The sequence below is a fragment of the Prionailurus bengalensis genome, chromosome C1 (assembly GCF_016509475.1).
Source record: "Prionailurus bengalensis isolate Pbe53 chromosome C1, Fcat_Pben_1.1_paternal_pri, whole genome shotgun sequence".
Taxonomy (NCBI): domain Eukaryota; kingdom Metazoa; phylum Chordata; class Mammalia; order Carnivora; family Felidae; genus Prionailurus; species Prionailurus bengalensis.
Window position 1 is genome coordinate 95,218,229 of NC_057345.1, and position 22,975 is coordinate 95,241,203.

Below are 22,975 nucleotides of genomic sequence, written 5' to 3' on the forward strand. Positions count from 1 at the left end.
AATGACAAATAATGTTCATTATAATTTGATATGCTCATTGACCATTTCTTGATCTCATGTTACAAAGTATTTGTTTAAATCTGTTCCCCTTCTTTATGGATCTTTATATTACTGGATTAAAAGAGTACTTTATATATTTTGGATATAAACCCTTTGCAAGATATATATTTAAAATGTTTTTCCCCACTCTCTAGTTTTTCTTTTCATTTTCTTAGGGTGTGCATAGGGCTCCCCAGAGACACCTATTTGTGTGGGGGGTGGGAGGTGTTAGAGTTTTTAAAAAATTGTCTCACATGATTGTGTGGGCTGGCAAGTTGGAAATCTATAGGGGAGGCCAGCAAATAGGAAATTAAGGTAGAATTTGATGTTGTAGTATTGAGTCCAAAATCTCCATTGCAGAGCAAAAGACTGAAAATTCACTCAGAATTGTTATGTTCTTGAAGTAGAATTCATTCTTCTTGAGAAACTTCAGTTTTTGTTCATAAGACCTTCAACTGATTGGATGTGGCTAACCCACATTATGGAGGATAATCTGCTTTACTGAGAGCCAACTGATTACAAAAGTTAATCACATCTAGGGGCGCCTGGGTGGCTCAGTCAGTTGAGCGTCCAACTTTGGCTCAGGTCATGATCTCATGGTTCATGAGTTTGAGCCCTGCATCACTCTCTGCCCCTCCCCCACTCGCTCTCCCTCTCTCTCTCAAAAATAAACAAAAACATTTAAAAAAATTTTTTTAAGTTAATCACATCTAAAACAGTACCTTCACAGCAACATCTGGATTAGTGTTTGACCAAACAACTGGGTACCATAGCTTAGCCAAGCTGGACACAGGAAATCAATCATCAGAGTGTCTGAAGCAGAAAATTTTAATTATGATAACTCTAACTTATCCATTGTAATAACTCAAGCCTTTTATGTTACATATATATAAAACTATGTCTACCCCCAAAACTGCTAAAATTACTCATACTTTTATAAATTTTATAGTTTTAGCATTCTTAAATGGATATCTATATAAAGTAAATGTTTTGTGTGAAGTATTAGATTAAGTGCCAGTTTGTTTCTATTTTGTTATTCAGTTGTTTCAGCACTAATTGATTTAAAAAAACTCTTCTTTTTCATTGAATTTTTTAGAACCCATGTTAAAAATACATAGACCAGATGCATTATTTTCATAGGTTTTTGTAAGTAAGACTCATTTTCTCACCTCCTGCTTCCAAAACTAGATTCCTGAGAAAGAGATTTATTTTAAATAATTGGCTCACCTGGCAAGAATCTGTGTATTTTCAGCCCACTTTTTCAAACTCTAAACTTGTTCCTCAAAAGTGTCTTGGGGAACACTTTAGGAACAGTCAAGTAAGGACTTCTGAATATCCACTCTGAGAGGGGTGTGGTGGGGCGGGGGTGGGGGGGGTGGGGGGAGAGAACAGTGGCAAAATGGTCAACGTCAATTTTTTCTAAACTTTGGAAATTACTCAAGGCTTCAAGAAGCTGGAGAGCATTTCTTCAAGAACAACAAGTGAATCTCAGTAAGAACTGTGAGCTCTCAGGATGCTCTTTCCTAGTCACCTCCACAGATCAGTGGAGTCTTAAAAATTAGAGGCCTAAGAGCAAGAGCAACTAAAGAGAAGGGGAGGGGGAGGGGGAAGGGAGAAAAAGAAAGAAAGGAAAGGAAAGGAAAGGAAAGGAAAGGAAAGGAAAGGAAAGGAAAGGGAAAAGGAAAGAAACCCAGTGTAGTAGGTACTGAAGGGACAATTGTTTGGGAAGTTTCCAAAAAAGCCCACTACCAGAGAACTGTCACTGTTTGACCTGTCTGGAAGCTTCCTGGAAATGCCCATTCACCAGCTTTGAACTGACTTAGAGTTCACACAGTGAGGAAACATCTGGCCATTAGTCAAAAATAAATAACAACGATTGTGTCAAATTGCAGCTGCCTCAGGCAGAAAAACTAGGAAGGGCTAGAAAGATGGCCAAGAAAATTATATCGGAAAATCCAGGGAATCGATGTGCACAAATGGTTACACGTAGAGGTCTAGAGGGCAGAATACACATGCAAGCAGGCATGGAAGCTCAGGAAGACAATGTAAAAGACCCTAATCTCTCACAAGCAGGAAATGAAAGCTAAGAAAGAACTATAAACCACCAGAGCACCGAGGGCATGCTGCAACATGTACACAGAGCCTCTTTTCAAATGGGGACGATTCATTGCTTTAAGGCATTGTTTTGAAGTTTTGTGTTTTCTTTTTAATTTTTTTTAATGTTTATTTTTATTTTTGAGAGAGAGCAAGAGCACAAGCAGGGCAGCAAGAGAGGGAGACACAGAATCCGAAGCAGGCTCCAGGCTCTGAGCTGTCAGCACAAAGCTCTATGCCGGGCTCCAACTCACAAACCGCAAGATCATGACCTGAGCCAAAGTCAGATGCTTAACCAACTGAGCCACCCAGGTGCCCCGGCACTGCTTTGAAGTTTCTGCCAATCACTAGTTGACTATGAAGTTGACCAAAAATATTGTCGGCTCCACGCTAGACAGAATAGGGAATGCATTGTATTGATCCAGATAAGTAATCAAACAGCAAACTAACAAGCTTTTGGGGGGGGGGGGGAGGAGAGGGGAGGGCTGATTTCTAGAGTCCCTATATTATATTATGTAAAATAACTAGTTTTTGCCCTGGCCCTCAGCCTCCACTGTCAGCGGATTCTGCCTGTGCCGCAGGGTCAGGGTCTCTGGTATGTCCCGGGGGAGTGTCCTGAAGCTACTATACCACACCTGGTGGCACTGGACAGTGTTGGGCCTGGGTGGCCTGGTGCTCTGCAGTGCCGGACTTCTCTACCTGGCCTGCTGTGCAGCTCTTGGCCCTAGCCTGCCAGGGGCTGCAGCCCTCCTCCCGCTGGGCCAGCACGGGCCACCACCTTCCTGGCGGTACCGCTGGCCCGCACGCCGTGGGCGGCCGCACAGCACTGTGTGGTGCACCACACAAAGGAGGTGGCCGCACGGCCCAGCAGCCAGGGTGACATGCGGGCACATTCTGCCAGTGGGCACAGGCAGCCTGGGCGCCGAGGAGCGGCTAGCCCTGGCACGCGAGCAGGCACAGCACGGTGACCTGCTGCTCCCCGCACTGCACCACGTGTGCGAGAACCTCATGGCCAAGGTACCAGCCACGCTGGTCTGGCTGGAGGGCACGTGGCCTTTGCGTTCATGCTAAAGGTGGATGCCGACGCGTTTGCGGGCCTGGGCGAGCTGCAGGCAGAGCTGCGCACACGTGACCCCAGGCATGGTCACCGTCTCAACTGGGGCTTCCTTTTAGGCCATGGCAGCGCCAAGCCTCGGGGCCACTGGCACAAAGCCATCTGACAGCTCTGTGACTACTACCTGCCGTACACGCCGAGCAGTGGCTCTGTGCTCTCAGCGCACCTGGTGCACTACCTGTGCCGCAGCTTGAGCACTTGCACACGTGGCACAGCGAGGAGGTGTCCCTGGGTGCCTGGCCGGCGTCGATGGGTGTCAGGCACGAGTACGACCCCTGCTTCCACACCGAGTCGAAGTCCAGCGGCTGTAGCGACCTGTACCCAGTGACACGCAAGCTGAGCCTCGAGGACATGCTGGAGAAGCGCAAGGCCCTGATGGGAGAGGACCACCTGTGCAAGCAGGACATGCAGCTGCGCCTTTCCTACGTCTTCGACTGGCGGACGCCTCCCCCACAATGCTGTCAGAGGAAGGAGGGCCTCCCCTGAGCTGCAGCCTAGCTGACCTGCCACAGTCACAACAGCACTGTTGGGAGCCAGGACAGATGCTTTGGGAGGTGGCATTCAGGGGCCGGTGGGGCAGATGATGAGTGGCCTCCCACTGGCCTCGCATGGACAAAGCTGGCAGGTTCTGGCTAGTGGTTCAAAATGAGTCCAGCCCCCAGGAGACCGGGTTTATTCAGTGCCAAATGGGGTTTTCAGGCAGAAGCCAAGCAGCAGTGGGCAGCTCCTGGATCCCAACTCTGTTGGGCACCCTGGGCTGTGCACCCCAGTGGCCACCATGGGGCCTCACTCAAAGAGCATCTTGTTCAGGGTCTGGGAGACCCATGGTACTTGCCAGGACAACACATGATGTCCAGGTACAAATGCTTGTCGCTGGATTTCAGGCAGTGTTGGCCTAGACTGGGAAGATGTCCGGTTTGGGGTGTGATGGAAGACAGCAGGGGCTTGCAGCCCCACCTCAGCCTGTCCGCTTGCTGTTCTCTCCCAAGGTAGGGGCAAGCAGCCAGAGGCTGGAGCTGACAGGCGCTTGCAGACCCTGACCCCAAAGAAAGAATCTGGACTTGTTCAGGGGTGGGGACTGTGTCATTTCCTACATCCTGTGTTGACCATCCACCTAGGAAATCCCTGCACCAAGAGCTGTGGCTGCAGGGAAATGACCCTTGGACCCTTACATGTTGCAACTTAGCTCTGTGTTGCACTCCAATGGCGTTTATCAAAATTGCTATAGATTTCCTGCGTTAGGTTACCTTCTTTAATATGTCATGTTGGTATCTTTTGTCATGTGTAAGTTTAAAATTTAACTTTGTGTTATGTTACTTAGCTTCAATGGTATTTTGCTCTGTGTTGCTCTAGAATGAATTTGTGACAAATGTAATTCAGGGCTAGCCTGTGACTTATTTATAAATAATGTAAATTTGTGTAGATGAGGGTTTAAGTTGGGAATGTGTGGGTCTCAGTATTTTTAAAATTATTTAAGGGCAAATTTTTCTTCAGAACGTGGAATTTGTGGATTAATCCATTTTTACAACTTGCGTTGTAGAGCCATTGCTGCATGTGTATTTAAATGTGGAAGAATTCTAAAACTTAAAAAATGAAATAACTAGTTTTTAACAAAAAGTATGAATCATGCAAAGAAGTAAGAAAGTACAGTCCACACAAAACAAAACAGTCACTAGATACTGTCCCCAAGGAGCTCAAATGTTGGAATTACATGATAAAAACTTTAAAATAACTGTTATAAATATGCTTAGCAAATGAAAAAACATGTTTAAAAATTTTTTTAAAGCATGACAATAACATCTCACCGTATAAAAAACTTTCAATGAAGAAACCAAATAAAACTTCTGGACAGAAAGTTCAATAACTGAAATTAAAAAGCCACTAAATAAGGTCAACAAATAATTGGAACTGGCAGGGAAAAATAGCAGTAAGCTTGAAGATAGGTCAATTGAGATGATCTAATCTGAGGGATGAAAGAGAAGAGGGAGGAGGGAAGAGAAGAGGGGAGGAGAGGGGAGAAGAAGGGAGGAGAAGAAGAAAAAGGGAGAAGAAGAAGGGAGAAAAAGAAGGGAGAAGGGAGAAGAAGAAGGGAGAAGGGAGAAGAAGACAGGAGAAGGGAGAAGAAGGGAGAAGGGAGGAGAAGGGAGGGGGAGGATGGAGGGGGACGACAGAGGGGGAGGAGGAAGAAGAAGGAGGAGGAGGGAGGAAGAGGAGAAGGAGAAGGGAGAAGGGAGGAGAAGAGAAGAAGAAAGAAGAAAGAAGAAGAAGAAGAAAGAAACCCAAAATGTCAGAGTCCACTGAAACACCATCAAGTGCACCAGCTGTACAGTAAAGGAGTCCCAGAAGGAAAGGAGACAGGGGCACATTTCAAAACTATTTCAAGACCAATTAGTTCCCAAATTTAAAGAAAAATAGTAATCTACTTATCCAAGAAGCAATGAATTTCAACTACAATAAACAAAAAGAGATTCACACATAGTCATATCAAAGTCAAACTGTCAAAAGCCAGACATATATACATTGAAAGCAGTAAAAAAAAAAATATAATAATCCAATTAAAAATATGAATAAGAAATGAAAAGACATTTCTCCAAAGAAGACATCCAGATGGCAAACAGACATATGAAAACATCACTCATCATCATGGAAATGCTAATCAAAACTACAGTGAGACCTCACACCTGTCAGAATGGCTAAAATCAACAACACAAGAAACATGTGTTGATGAGGCTGTGGAGAAAAAGGAATCCCTTTGCACTGTTGGTGCGAATGCAAACTTGCGTACCACTGTGGAAAACAGGTTGGAGTTTCCTCAAAAAGTTAGAAATAGCACTATCCTATGATCCAGTAATCACCTTACTGGGTATTTACCCCCAAAATACAAAAACCTTAATTCAAAGGGATACATGTGCTCTTGTGTATATAGCAGCATTATTCACAATAGCTCAATTACGGAAACAGTCCAAGTGTCCATTTACAGATGAATGAATAAAGAAGATGTAGTTTATATATATACACAACGGAATATCATTCAGCCCTAAAAAACAACGAAATCTTGCCATTTCCAACAACGTGGAGGGACCTAAAGAGTATAATGCTAAGCAAAAGAAGTCAGTCAGAGACAGACAAATACTATATGATTTCACTCATATATGGGACTTAAGAAACAAACAAAAAGGAGCAAAGGGGGAAAGAGAGAGAGGCAAATCAAGAAACAGACTCCCAGCTATAGAGAACAAACTGATGGTTACCAGAGGGATGGGTAAAATAGGTGATGCGGATTAAGGAGTGCACTTGTCATCATGAGAATACTGTGTGATGCATGGAATTGTTGAATGACTATATTGTACACCTGAAACTAATATAACACTGTATGTTAATTATACTGGAATTAAAATTAAATTAAATTAATGTAGTAGAAAAAAATTACTCCTAAGGGATCCACATTTAGATCAACCACTGACTTCTCAGCAGACATCATGAAGACCCATGAGCAATGGAATGACTTATTCAAAATCAAAGAAAAGACCATCAACCAATAATTCTAAGTCCATAAAAACTATCTTTCAAAAATGAAGGTGAAATTAAGATCATCCCAGACCAAAACAAACAAACAAACAAACAAACAAAAAACTGACAATCTGTCTCTAACAGGTCAGACATGTATGCAGTTGAATCTTCTATTCATAACTGCATAGAAGAGTAATTACAAAATTGTGTTGAAGGGCTTAAAATTGACGACCTTATAAAGACATAATATATATGAAAATGGTACCACAAATGCATGGGGAGATAACATAGCCATACTGGAGCAATATGATTGTATACAATTGAAATTAAGTTGGTACTAATGTGAACTAAAATGATTTAAGTTAAAATGGACTTATAATCCCAGAGTTATCACTAAGGAAGTAAGTAAAAAGTGACACAAAAATATATAGGAGTTAAACAAGTAGAATAAACAATATCTATTCTTAAAATTTTTTTTATGTTTATTTATTTTGAGGGAGAGAGAGACAGAGCACGAGTGGGGAGGGGCAGAGAGAGGGAGACACAGAATCTGAAGCAGGCTCCAGGCTCTGAACTGTCAGCACAGAGCCTGACATGGGGCTTGAACTCACGAACTGCAAGATCATGAGCCACCCAGGTGCCCAACAATACCTATTTAATACAGAAGAAGCGAGTAACACAGAAATGGAGAAAAAAATAAAGACACAGAAATGTAGAGAACGAAGAGTCACAAAATGGTAAATGGTGCAGTAAGAAGCTCCAAGAATCCATCCCTCCAGCAAAACCAATACTGAAATGATAAAAACTGTCAAAAATCACTATTTTGGAAACCTACTCTAGTTGAAAATTCGAAGTGATCAGTGGAGTCCCTGAAGAAGAAAGAGGCTGGTAAATTTAAATGCTTGGCATTTAGTCCGACTTCAGCCAGGTCACGATCTCACGGTCCGTGAGTTCGAGCCCCGCGTCAGGCTCTGGGCTGATGGCTCAGAGCCTGGAGCCTGTTTCCGATTCTGTGTCTCCCTCTCTCTGCCCCTCCCCCGTTCATGCTCTATCTCTCTCTGTCCCAAAAATAAATAAACGTTGAAAAAAAAATTTTTTTTAAATGCTTGGCATTTAAATATTGGTAAATTTAAATGCTTGGCATAGTAGTTATCAGCCCTAAGCCCCAGCCATGCAGAAGCTAGAAATTGAGATTCTGTTCCATATCCTGCTGTGGCTTGTTAGTTCCAGATGAACTTTGTCCTCCAAAATCTAGGTTTACATTTTGATCTGATTGGTTTGGTTATTCATTTAAGAAACAGCACAGAGAGTGACCATTTTAAACTCAGAAGTGATTTCTACTGTCTGAAGAAAGAATTTAAAGGGACAAAACACCTGTATTTTCCTTTTGGGTCCAAGTATTTAAGGAGAACTCTGTCAGGACACTGGCTAAACATGTAGATAGTAGAACAGAGACATCATGGTCACACATGACAAAGAATACAACATTTGCAAAAATAGTTTGGAAAAGCCTTTTTTTTTTTTTTTTTTTTTTTTTAAGAGAGAGAGCATGCTCACCCAATGCAGGGCTGGATCCCACAACCCTAGGATCATGACCCAAGCCAAAATCAAGAGTTGGACATTCAACCAAGCCACCCAGGTGCCCTGGAAAACTCACCTTTTAAAGAAACAGTAATTTTGCAGGAAGGTAAGATGGCAGAGGAGCAGGGTGACCCTAAGCTCATCTCTTCACTTCAACAGCTAGATTAATATTGAATCATTCTGAACACCCAAGAAATCAATTGGAAATCTTAGAGAACAAAGCTGCATTTCTACAAACCAGAAAAAGTACTCGTAGAAGGTAGGACCTGGGTAGAGTTCATGGGAGAAAAGGGCTGCAGTCAAACCCCAGGGGAGGGAGCCCTGACTGTGTTGGGAATAAGGAGAGAGAAGGAGGAGAAAGAAAGCACAGGAAAAAAAAAAAAATGAAAACATGCACAGAGGACTGTACAAGAAAACTACTCCCCAAAACCTTTGACAAGGAAAAATACGACACTGCCAGTCTTCTATAAACAACAGAGTGCAGATTCCAAAGTTTTGGAGGTCTATGAAATTGTGGTTCATGCGTGGGGAGCTGAGCATTGTTCTGGTGGGAGAGCAGTATTGAGCCCCAGTAGCAGAAAGCCTGAGGGTCCCCAGGGTCACACAGTGAGAAGTGATTCTCCTGTTTGGAGTGCATTTTGGAGAATGATATAGCCTCTCCACAGACAAAGGACCCTGTGGGCATCATCAAGCTATCCTGCTCACCATAATAGGAACAAAGATGGTGACTGAGAGCAGCAATCCCTGGCACCAGCTATGTGTTGCGATTTACCATAAACTCTGATACAATGCACGGTTGGGTGACGGTCTTCTACGGTCTTCTATGACAAGATGGCACTAGCCACAATGCAGTATTACCCTCCCCCCAGAAGACCAGTATGGGTCTTCTACAAGGGTCTCTGTACAAGGGTCTCTGTAGCATGGGGTTCTGAAACACAGCCATGCCTGAGTTAAAAAACAGGAGTGCTGTGGCATTTGGCAGGCTGACAGCTCAGAGACAAGATGAAGGTGGAGATCTGATGGAAACCAGGGACACAGGTGGGGTCACTGTTTGAGTGTCTCTGACGGCTCACTGAACAGGGATGGCTGCATTTCCTGCTCCCAAGAGAGAACAGGGTAAAGAATGTCTTCCCCTTATCCACCAGCTTGAACTACCTCAGTGAGCTAAACAGCGCCACTAAGCAGACAGAAGCCACTACACCAAGCACTACCTTCCTGCTCCCTGCAGGCACGTCTCCACTACAGCAATTGCACCTGAGAATCAGAGTAGCAGGTTCCTCCCCCAGAAGACCAGCACAAACCCCTCATCCATAGTGATTTAGTCTACTGATCATAAACTGCTGCAAAGCTTCACCTCTAGGGGAAAAAGGATCTTGCTTCCTTTATTTGTTTTTTGTATTTGTTTCACTATTTTGTTTTGCTAATAGAGAAAGCAATTTTTAAGTTTTTAAAAATTTTTTACATATTTGTTAATTTTATATATGTATTTAAAAATTGTAATGTAATCCATTCCTTTTCTTTCTTTCTACCTTTTTTCTATCAAGCTTCTCATAACAAGCAGACTAAAACACACGTAGGATCTAGCTTCCTTTGTGTACTTTATTTTTAATTTTAATTTAATTCAATTTTTAGGTTTTATTTTGTTTTATTTTGCTTTTGTTTCCCTCTGTCTCCAAAATGACAAGATGGAGGAATTCATCTAAAAGATATTCACCTAAAAGGAACAGAAAGAAATGATGGCCAGGGATTTAATCAATGCAGATATAAGTAAGAGGTTTGAACTAGAATTTAAAACAATTATAAGATTATTAGTTGAGCCTGAAAAAAGCACAGAAGACACTAGAGAATCCCTTACTGCAAAGATAAAAGAACTAAAATCTAGTCCAGCTGAAATTAAAAATACTATAACTAAGATGAAATCACAAATGGAGGCTGTAAAATCAAGGACAGCAGAGGCAAAGCAGCATATCAGTGATACAGAAGATAAAATCATGGAAAATAGCACAGATGAAATGAAGAGAGAAAGAAAGGTCATGGACCATGAAGGCAGCCTTAAGGAACTCAGTGACTTATTAAAATGCAATAACATTAACATTCCTATCATAGGATGCCAGAAGATGAAGAGAGAGAAGGAAAGAGGGCAGGTTTATTTGGCCAAATTAAAAAAAAAAATTAATGTTTATTTTTTTGAGACAGAGACAGAGCACGAGTGGGGGAGGAGCAGAGAGAGAAATAGAGAGAGTGAGATAAAGAATCTGAAACAGACTCCAAGCTCTGAGCTGTCAGCACAGGGCCTGACGCAGGGCTCAAACTCATGAATTGTGAGATCATGACCTGAGCCAAAGTTGGACACTTAACTGACTGAGCCAACCAGGTACCCTTGACCAAATTATACCTGAAAACTTCCCTAATCTTGGAAGAAAACAGACATCAAAATCCAAGAAGCACAGAGAATTCCCATTACATTCAACAAAGGCTGATCATTGCCAAGGCATATCATAGTCAAATTCACAAAATATACAGGCAAGGAAAGAACCCTGAAAGCAGCAAAAGGGTAAAAAAAAGTCCTTAACCTACAAGGGAAGACAAATCAGTTTTGCAACAGATCTGTCCACAGAAACACAGCAGGCCAGAAACAAGTTGCAGGAAATACTCAACGTGCTGAATGGGAAAAATATGTGGCCAAGAATTCTTTATCCAGCATGGGTGTCATTCAATATAGAAAGAGAGATAAAGAATTTCCCAGACAAAAGCTAAAAGGTTCATGACCACCTAAACCAGCCCTGCACAAAATTTTAAGGAGGACTCTGAGTGGAGAAAAAAAGACCAAAGCAACAAACACTAGAAAGGACCAGAGAACATCACCAGAAACACCAACTCTACAGGTAAAACAATGGCACTCAATTTGTATCTTTCCATAGTGACTCCGAATGTAAATGGACTAAATGATCCAATCAAAAGACACAGGGCATCAGAACGGATAAAAAAACAAAAAAACAAACAAAACAAGATCCATCTACATATTGCCTACAAGAGAGTCATTTTAGACCCAAAGACCCCTGAATATTGAAAGTGAGGGGATAGAAAACCATCTATGATGCTAACGGATGTCAAAAAAACCAAAGTAGCCATACTTACAAGAAACAAATTAGATTTTAAAACAAAGATTGTAAAGAGATAAAAAAAAAAGGGGGGGGGGCATTATATCATAATTAAGGGGTCTATCCATCAAGAAGCATTAACATTTGTAAATACTTTTGTCCCCAACATGGAACCCCAAATATAGAAATCAATTAATAACAAATGTAAATAAACTATTGAAAATAATACAATGTTAGTAGGGGACTTTACCACCACCCTTACAACAATGGACAGATCGTGTAAGCAAAAAATCAGTAAGGAAACAAGGGCTTTGAATGACACACTGGACCAGATGGACTTAACAGATAAGCAACAGAATACACACTCTTCTCGAATGCACACGGGACATTATCTAGAATAGACCACATACTGGGTCACATATAAGTCCTCAGCAAGTATAAAAAGATTGAGAGAATATTATGCATATTTTTAGATCACAATGCTATGAAACCTGAAGTCAACTGCAAGAAAAAATTTAGAAAGTCCTCAAGTACATAAAGGTTAAAGAAATTCCTACTAAAGAAAGAATGGGTTGGCCAGAAATTAAAGAAATAAAAAATATATATATGGAAGCAAAAGGAAATGAAAACATGATCATCTAAAAACTTTGGGATATAGCAAAGGCAGTCGTAAGGGGAAATATATGGCAATTCAGGCCTCTCTCAAGAAGCAAGAAAGGTCCCAAATACAAAACCTAACCTTACACCTAAAGGAGCTAAAAAATAAACAGCAAATGAAGCCTATAGCCAGAAGAAGAAGGAAAATAATAAAGATAAGAGCAGAAATAAATGATATAGAAACAAATAAACAAAAAACAAACAGTAGAACAGATCAATGGAAGTAAGAGCTGACTATTTGAAAGAATTAACAAAATTCACAAACCCTTAGCCAGACTCCAAAAAGAAAAGAGAAAGGACCCAAATAGATAAAATCATAGTGAAAGAGGAGAGATCACAACCAACACCAGAAAAATATAAACAATTATAATACTCTGAAAAATTATATGCCAACAAACTGGGCAATCTGGAAGAAATGGACAAATTCCTAGAAACATAAAAACTACCAAAACTGAAACAGGAAGAAATAGAAAATTTGATCAGACCTGTAACCAGCAAAGAAATTGAATCAGTAATCAAAAATCGCTCAACAAACAAAAGTCCAAGGCAGATGCCTTCCCAGGGGGAATTCTACCAGACATTTAAAATAGAGTTAATACCTACTCTTCTCAAACTCTTCCAAAAAAAATAATAATAATAAAATTTAAAAAAAATATATACATCTATATAGAAGGAAATCTCCCAAACTCATTATATCGAGCTAGCGTTACCTTGGTTCCAAAACCAAAGACCCCACTAAAAAGGCAAATTACAGGCCAATACCTATGATGAGCATGGATGCAAAATTTCTCAACAAGATACTAGAAAATTGAATCCAACAATACATTAAAAGAATTATTTATCACTATAAAGTGGGATTTATTCCTGGGCTGCAGGGGTAGCTCAATATTTGCAAATCAATCAAAGTGATTGATTAAGAAAAGGATAAGAACATGATCATTTCAATAGATGCAGAAAAGACACTTGACAAAGTGCAACATCCATGCATTATTAAAACCCTCAACAAAGCAGGGTAAGGGGAACATACCTCACCATCATAGGGCCATATATGAAAAACCCACAGCTAATATCATCCTAAATGGGGAAAAACTGAGAGCTTTCCTTCTAGACTAAGGAATAAGACAGGGGTCCACTCTCACCACTGTTATTTAACATAGTACCAGAAGTACTAGCGTCAACAGTCATACAACAAAAAGAAATAAAAGGCACCCAAATTGGCAAGGAAGAAGTAAAACTTGTACTATTTGCAGATGAGATGAGACTCTGCAGAAAAGCCAAAAGATTCCAGAAGAAAACTGCTAGAACTGATATACAAATTCAATAAAGTCACAGGATATAAAATCAACATACAGAAATGTGTTGCATTTCTATACAACAATAACGAGGCAGCAGAAAGAGAAATCAAGAATTGATCCCACTTACGGCTGCACCAAAAAACATAAGATACCTAGAAATAAACCTAACTGCACAGGTAAAAAATTTGGAGTCTGAAAACACTTATGAAAGAAACTGAAAAGGATACAAAGAAATGTGAAAACATTCCATGCTCATGGATTGGCAGAAAAATATTGTTAAAATGTCTCAATTACCCAAATTTAATGCAATTCCTATCAAAGTACCACCATCATTCTTTGCCGAGCTAGAACAAACAACCCTAAATTCGTATGGAACCACAAGAGACCCCAAATAGCCAAAGCCATCTTGAAAAAAAGAAAACTGGAGGTATCACAATTCCAGACATAAATTTATATTACAAAGCTGTAGTCATCAAGACAGCATGGTACTGGCATAAAAACAGACACCTAGACCAAAAGAACAGAATAGAAAACCAGAATTGAACCCACAACTATATGGGACAATTAATCTTTGGCAAAGTAGGAAAGAATATGCAATGGGAAAATGTCTTTTCAACAAGTAGTGTTGGAAAAACTGGACAGCAACAGGCAAAACAATGAAATGGGGCCACTTTCTTACAGCATACACAAAAATAAACTCAAAATGGAGAAACACCTAAATGTAAGCCAGGAAACCATCAGAATTCTAGAGGAGAACACAGGTAGCAACCACCTTGACCTCAGCCACAGCAACTTCTTACTAGACATGTCTCCAGAGGCAAGGGAAACAAAATCAAACATGAACTATTGCAACTTCATCAAGATAAAAAAACTTCCTTACAGCACAGGAAACTATAAGCAAAACTAAAAGGCAGTCTATAGAATGGGAGATGATATTTGCAAAGGACATATCTGATAAAGGGCTAGTATCTAATATCTATAAAATTCAACACCCAAAGAGTAAATAATCCAGGAAAGAAATGGGCAGGGGAGGAGCCAAGATAGTGAAACAGCATGGAATGTTTTTGGCATCTCGTGTCCATGAAATGCAGCCAGATAAACACTATACCATCCTGCGCACCTAGAAAACTGATTTGAGGAGTAACACAACAATCTGCACAACCTGAATCACAGAACCCAGCAGGTATGCAGCACAAAAAGGTGAACTGGGGGAGAGAAGCCATGGAGGGCAGGGAGTGTTTCTGCTTGCAGAGAGAGGATGCAGTCGGGGGGAGAGTATGGGAAAAGCACCCACACACTCAAAAGAGGTGGAGAGAAAGTGGAAAAGTGGAAACAGCCACAGGGAATGAACTAAAAAGGGAGAAAGGAGAAAAGAGAGGGTTTAAATTCCATTAAGACTCTATAAACAGGGGGAGTGCAGTCTGAACTCCACAGCTAGATACCTGGTGGTACTCTGGTGGGAAAGGCAAATCTCCAGGAGCAGAGTAAGGTCCAGGGGGTCCTCCTGACACGGAGAGAGGTGGTTCCCCTTCTGGGAGGACATCTGGTACAGGCTGTGTGGCCACCCCACAGGCAAAGGTCGTAATGGAGTCTGGAGAGCAATCACATTTGCTGGTGCTGGAACAAGGTCGTTAAGGGTGAAGCCTGGTGCCAGATGTGTGTTGTGATTTTCCATAATCCCTGAAATGCTGCTGCTACACGATTGCATGAACTTTTTCCGGGGCGGGCTGGACCCAGCTGCAGTCTCTGGACATCCGCAACAGCATGGTCCCATGAACATTCCTGGGGAGGCTGGCACCTGGCCATTACTGGGTGAGACCATCCCGTAGAGGGTCATAACAGGTCAAATCTGCAGTCCCTCAGAAGCGAGGGGTCGGGAAACACAGCTGCATCTGAGATAAAACTCAGGAGGGAGGTGCCACCTGGCAACCTGACAGCTTGGTCATAGTGTAAAAGCAGAGAGTGGATGGAAGCCAAAGACAAAGGACAGGTGTGCTATTGCTGATTGGGGAAACAGAGTTTGGATACTAGAGACTGGGTAGCTGGGTGATGCCATTTTCATCCCTCCCATGCATGTGCATACACACCTACAAGCACTACAACAATTCAACCCAGTAAGCTAAGCAGCACCATCTAGTGGAGAATGGAGCGGTTACACTAAGCCCCGCCCAACAGGGACAACCTGGCTCTTCAGGAACACCCCTCTGCCTGCTTAGTTTAAGGAATTTTATAAAGTGCTTCATAGTTTGACTTCTAGAGGAAACATGTAATTTCACTTTTCACTGGTCCAGCTATTCAATTTGTTTTCTTTTTCTTTTCTTTTGCTTGAATACAGAAAAAGAAAATTTTATTTTTATTAAAAATATTTTTCTTTAATTTTATTCTACTATATTTCCACTTTTTTGAAAATATTTCAAATTCTATTTTACCTCCATAATTTCATTTTGTTCTATTTCTTTGTATTTATTTTTTAAATTTGCAAACATTTTCCATTTTTTTCCTTTGTCTCTATTTTTTTTCCTTTCTTCCCTAATCCATCAAGCTCTTTTCAACAACCAGACCAAAAGACATATGACCTAGCATCATTTATTTGATTTTTGTTTCTGTGTCTGTGTTGTTTTTAATTTTTTAATTTTAAATTTTTTCCCTTATTAATTCCCTTTCTTCCTTCAAAATGATGAAATGAAGGAATTCATGCCAAAAGAAAGAGCAGGAAGAAACAACAGCCAAGGACTTATCAACACAGATACAAGCAAGATGTCTGAACCAGAATTTAGACTCATGATAATAAGAATAATAGCTGGGGTCAAAAATAGATTAGAATCTCTTTCTGAGGATATAAAAGAAGAAAAAGCTAGTCAGGGAAGAAATAAAAAAATGCTATAAATGAGCTGCAATCATGAATGGAGGCCACGGCAGCAAAGATGGATGAGGCAGAGCAGTAAATCAACAATATGGAGGACAAGCTTGTGGAGAATAATGAAGCAGAAAAAAAGAGGGAGACTAAGGCAAAAGAGCATGATTTAAGAATTAGAAAAATCAGCGACTCATTAAAAAGTAACATCAAAATCATATGGGTCCCAAAAAGATGAAGAGAGAGAAAAAGGGGTAGAAGGGTTATGTGAGTACATCGTAGCAGAAAACTTTTCTAACCTGGGGAAAGACACAGACCTCAAAATCCAGAAAACACAGAGGACTCCCATTAGATTCATCAAAACTGACCATCAACAAGGCATATCATACTCAAATTCACAAAATAGTCAGGCAAGGAGAGAATCATGAAAGTAGCAAGGGAAAAAAAGTCCTTAACCTACAAGGGAATACAGATCAGGTTTGCAGAAACCTATCCACAGAAACTTGGCAGGCCAGAAAGGAGTGGCAGGATATATTCAGTGTGCTGAATCAGAAAAAAATATGCAGTGAAGAATTCTTTCTCCAGCAAGGCTGTCATTCAAAATAGAAGGAGAGAGAAAAAGTTTCCCAGACAGACAAAACTTAAAGGAGTTCGTGACCACTAAACCAGCCCTGCAAGAAATTTTAAGGGGGACTCTCTGAAGGGAGAAAAGACAAAACAAAACAAAAAAGACCAAAAGCACAAAGACTAGAAAGGACTAGGGAACACTACCAGAAACTCCAACTCTACAAGCAACACAATGGAAAAAAGTTCATATCTTTCAGTATTCACTCTAAATGTCAATGGACTAAATGCTCCAATAAATAGACATAAGGTAACAGAATGGATAAGAAAACAAGATCCATCTATATGCTGTTTACAAGAGACCCACTTTAGACCTAAAGACACCTTCAGATTGAAAGTAAGGGGATGGAGAACCATCTATCATGCTAATGGTCAACAAAAGAAAGCTGGAGTAGCCATACTTATATCAGACAATCTAGACTTTAAAATAAGGACTGTAACAAGAAATGAAGAAGGGCATTATATCATACTTAAGGGGTCTATCCACCAAGAAGACCTAACAATTGTAAACACTTACGCTCCAAATGTGGCAGCACCCAAATATATAAATCAATTAATCACAAACATAAAGAAACTCATTGATAATAATACCACAATCGTAGGGACTTCAACACCCCACCTAGAACAATGGACAGGCCACCTAAACAGAAAATCAACAAGGAAACCATAGCTTTGAATGACACACTGGACCAGATGGACTTAACAGATATATTCAGAAAATTGCATCCTAAAGCAGTTGCATCCTAAAGCAGAAGGAATACACCTTCTTCTCCAGTGCACATGGAACATTCTCCAGAATAGATCACATCCTGGGACACAAATCAGCCCTAAACAAGTACAAAAAGACTGAGATCATACCGTGCATATTTTCAGACCACAACGCTATGAAACTCGAAATCAACCACAAGAAAAAATGTGGAAAGATAACAAATACTTGGAGACTAAAGACCATCCTACTAAAGAATGAATGGGATAACCAAGAAGTTAAAGAGGAAATTTGAAAGCACTTGGAAGCCAATGAAAATGATAAAACCACAGCCCCAAACCTCTGGGACTCAGCAGAGAGGGAAGTATATAGCAATCCAGGTCTTCCTAAAGAAGGAAGAAAGGTCTCAGATACACAACCTAACCTTACACCTTAAGGAGCTGGAAAAGAACAGCAAATAAACCAAAAACCAGCAAAAGACAGGAAATAATAAAGATTAGAGCAGAAATCAATGCTATCAAAACCAACCAACCAAACAAACAAAAACAGTAGAACAGATCAATGAAACCAGAAGCTGCTTCCCTGAAAGAATTAACAAAATCGATAAACCCTTGCCAGTTTGATCAAAAAGAAAAAGGAAATGACTGAAATAAATAAAATCAAGAATTAAAGAGGTGAGAGCACAACCAACACAGCAGATACAAATAATAGTAAGAGAATATATGAGCATTACACACCAATAAAATGGGCAATCTGGAAGAAATGGACAAATTCCTAGAAACATAGAAACTACCAAACCTGAAACAGGAAGAAATAGAAATAATGAACAGACCCATAACAAATAAAGAAATCAAATTAGTAACCAAAAATCTCCCAAAAAACAAGAGTCCAAGGCCAGATGGCTTTCCAGGGGAATTCTAGCAAACATTTAAGGAAGAGTTAATACCTATTCTCTTGAAGTTGTTCCAAAAAATAGAAATGGAAGGAAAACTTCCAAACTCTATGAAGCCAGTATTACCTTGATTCCAAAACCAGACAAAGACCCCATGAAAAAGGAGAACTATAGACCAATTTCCCTGATGAACATGGATGCAAGAATCCTCAACAATATATTAGCCAACCAAATCCAACAATACTTTAAAAAAATTATTCACCATGACCAAGTGGGATTTATACCTGGGATGCAGGGATGGTTCAATATCCAGAAAACAATAAATGTGATACATCACATCAATAAAAGAAAGGACAAGAACCACATGATCCTCCCATTACATGCAGAGAAAGCATTTGACAAAATACAGCATCCTTTCTTGATAAAAAGCCCTTAAGAAAGTAGGGATAGAAGGATCATACCTCAAGATCATAAAAGCCATATATGAAAGACCCAACACTAAAATCATGTTCAATGGGGAAAAACTGAGAGCTTTCTACCTAAGGTCAGGAACAAGATAGGGATGTCCACTCTCACAACTGGTATTCAACATAGTATTGGAAGTCTTATCCTCAGCAATCAGACAACACAAAGAAATAAAATACATCAACTCAACCAGGAGGAGTTCAAACTTTCACTCTTCACAGATGACATGATACACTATATGGAAAACCCAAAAGATTCTACCAAAAAACTGCTATAACTGATCCATGAATTCAGCAAAGTTGTAGGATATAAAATCAATGCACAGAAATCGGTTGCATTCCTATACATCAATAATGACACAATAGAAAGAGAAATCAAGGAATCGATCCCATTTACAATTGCACCAAAAACCATAAAATACCTAGGAATAAATCTAACCAAAGAGGTGAAAAATCTATACACTGAAAACTACAGAAATTTTATGAAAAAAACTGAAGACACACAAAAAAGGAAAAATATTCTATGCTCCTGGATAGGAAGAACAAATATTGTTAAAATGTCAATACTACTCAAAGCAATCTACATATTCAATGCAATCCCTATCAAACTAGCACCATCATTCTTCACAGAACTAGAACAAACAATCCTAAAATCTGTATGGAACCAGAAAAGAATAGCCAAAAGCAATCCTGAAAAACAAAACCAAAGCCGGAGGTATCACAATCCCAGACTTCAAGCTGTATTACAAAGCTGGAATCCTCAGGACAGTATGATACTGGCACAAAAACAGATACTCAGATCAATGGAACAGAATAGAGAACCCGGAAATGGACCCACAAGTATATGGCCAACTAATCTTTGACAAAGCAGGAAAGACTATGCAATGGAATAAAGACAGTGTCTTCAGCAAGTGGTGCTGGGAAAACTGGACAGCGACATGCAGAAAAATGAACCTGAACCACTTTCTTACACCATACATAAAAATAAACTCAAAATGGATGAAAGACCTAAATGTGAGACAGGAAACCACCAAAATCCTTGAGGAGAAAACAGGCAACAATCTCTTTGACTTAGGCCGTAGCAACTTCTTACTTGACACGTCTCCAGAGGCAAGGGAAATACAAGCAACAACAAACTATTGGGACCTCATCATGATAAAAACCTTCTGCATAGCAAAGGAAACAATCAACAAAACTAAAAGGCAACCGACAAAATGAGAGAAAATATTCACAAATGATATTTTGGATAAAGTGGTTAACATCCAAAATCTATAAAGAACTTACCAAACTTAACACCCCAATAACAAATAATCCAGGGAAGAAATTGGCAGAAGACATGAATAGACACTTTTCCAAAGACATTCAGATGGCAAACAGACACATGAAAAGACCCTTCATCATCAGGGAAATACAAATCAAAACCACAATGAGATACCACGTCACACCTTTCAGAATGGCTCAAATTATCAACTCAGGAAACAACAGATGTTGGTGAGGATGCAGAGAAAGGGGAATCCTTTTGCACTGCTGGTGGGAATGCAAACTGGTACAGCCACTTTGGAAAACACTATGGAGTTTCCTTAAACAATTAAAAATAGAACTACTCTCTGACCTAGCAATGGCACTACTAGGAATTTATCCAAAGGATAAAAAAACAAAATGCCGATTCAAAGGGGCATACGCACCCCAATGTTTACAGCAATGCTATCAACAACAGCCAAATTATGGAAACAGCCCAAATGTCCATCGGTTGATGAATGGATAAGGAGATGTGGTATATATACAGATACAATGTAATACTACTTGACAATGGAAAAGAATGAAATCTTGCCATTTGCAACAATGTGGATGGAACTAGAGGGTATTATGCTAAATAAGTTGGTCAGAGAAACACAGATATCATATGACTTCACTCATATGTGGAATTTGAGAAACTCTACAGATGAACAGGTAAAAGGAAAGAAAAATAATATAAAAACAGAGAGGAAGGCAAATCACAAGAGACTCTTAAATACAGAGAATAAACATAGTTGCTGGAGGGGGTGAGTGGAGGGATGGGTTAAATGGGTGATGAACATTAAGAAGTCACTTTTTGGGATGAGCACTGGGTGTCATATGTAAGTCACTGGATTCTATTCCCGAAGCCAAGACTACACTGTATGTTAACTAACTTGAATTTAAATAAAAAATAAAAATCAACAAAAAAGTAAAAGGCATATGTCCATTTCATCTTGGTTGTTGAATTTATTGGTATAAAGTTGTCCATTACATGCTCTTATTATCTTTAATGTCAACATGTTCTGTATTGATGTCTCACTTTTCATTCTTGATATTACTAATCTGTTTTCTCTTTTACTTGATCAGTTTTTTTGTTTCCTAAGCTATTATAACAAATAACCATAAACTGAGTGGCTTGAAAATAATAGAAATGTACTCTGTCACATTTTCCTTTGAAAATCGAGGAGCCTTTTAAAGGCTGTAGGAGAGGATTGCTCCTCACCTCTTACTAATTTCTGGTGGCTAGCAATCTTTGGCTTGAGGATGCATTAGTCCAATCCCTGCCTTATCTTCACTTGGCCTTCTGTTTCTGTGTCTCTTTACGGTCTTCTTATAAGGACACTAAATCATTGGATTTAATATGATATAGTATGATGTCATAACTAAGTATATCTACAATAACCCTACTTCCAAATAAGGTCACATTCTAAAGTTCTGGATGGACATGGCTTTTCAGAGAATACCATTCAGCTCAGCATATTAATCCTGCTAGGTGTTTATCAATTTTAGTCATTTCCAAAGTCTCACTTTTTTGTTGATTTTCTGTGTTAATTTCCATCAATTGTGGATATGTTCTCTGTCAATATCTCTTCAAACATTTCTTCCGTGCCATTCTCTTTTTCTTCACCTTGTGAAACTCAATTACAAGATGCAAGGCCATTTGATTTTGCCTTCAAAACTGAAATACTCTGGGGCGCCTGGGTGGCGCAGTCGGTTTGAGCGTCCGGCTTCGGCCAGGTCACGATCTCGCGGTCCGGGAGTTCGAGCCCCGCGTCGGGCTCTGGGCTGATGGCTCAGAGCCTGGAGCCTGTTTCTGATTCTGTGTCTCCCTCTCTCTCTGCCCCTCCCCCATTCATGCTCTGTCTCTCTCTGTCCCAAAAATAAATAAATGTTAAAAAAAAAAAATTAAAAAAAAAAAACTCAAATACTCTGTCCTTTTTATTTTCACTCCCTTTTCTCTTTGATTTTCAGTTTTTTATTTTCAATTGTCCTGTCTTCCAAGTTTATCAAATCATTTCCTATGTAGTCATATCATATTCAATTCTAGAATTTTCTTTCTGTTTCCCATAGTTTACATGTATTTGCTGAGATTCCCCATCTTTCCATGCATGTTTTCCACCCTTCTTACTACCTCCTTCAGCAATTTATCATAGTTAATCTACTTCTGATAACTACAATATCTGGGCAATCTCTGAGTTCACTTCTATTGACTTCTCTCTGAATCAAATCAAATGTCTCTGCTCCTTGAAGGTCTTATAATTTCTTGCTGCATGCTGGATATTTTCTATAAAAGAACAGTAGGTATGAAAATAAATAATAATTACCTCCACAAAAGGGTGTGCCTATTCCTTGTCAGGCTCTTAGACTGGGAAGCTGCATCAATCTAATCTGTGGTTGATGTGGAGATGAGCTGTGCTGATTAGTTTTACCACTTGCTTCAAATATTTTAAATGAAGATTTCCTTTCAGCAGGAATTGGGATCTGAGAATTGGTGAGAACTTAGTAGAACCTTTGTGATTTTCAGCTAAATCGCCAGCTTTCCAAACATGTGGAGTTTCTCTTTGCACTACATTCCAAAGGCATAAGTTAGAATTTGAGGTTTTCTCTTTGTATTCTACTCAGGCTTCCTGAGAAGGTGAACTCTCTCAAATTACCATGTCTTTTGGAGGATACAGTTGCTTACACTCACAATGCCTCAGAAAGATTTTTCCTGTTTTAGTTCTGTTCTATGTTCTTATCTTCCTGGTAAGTGAGTACATTCTTTCT

The 22,975-nt window shown here is 39.9% G+C and overlaps 1 pseudogene; it reads left to right on the forward strand.

Moving 5' to 3' along the window:
- The first annotated feature begins 2,375 nt into the window (after nt 1–2,375).
- LOC122480920 lies at nt 2,376–4,669 on the forward strand (annotated as a pseudogene).
- The last annotated feature ends 18,306 nt before the right edge of the window (nt 4,670–22,975 follow it).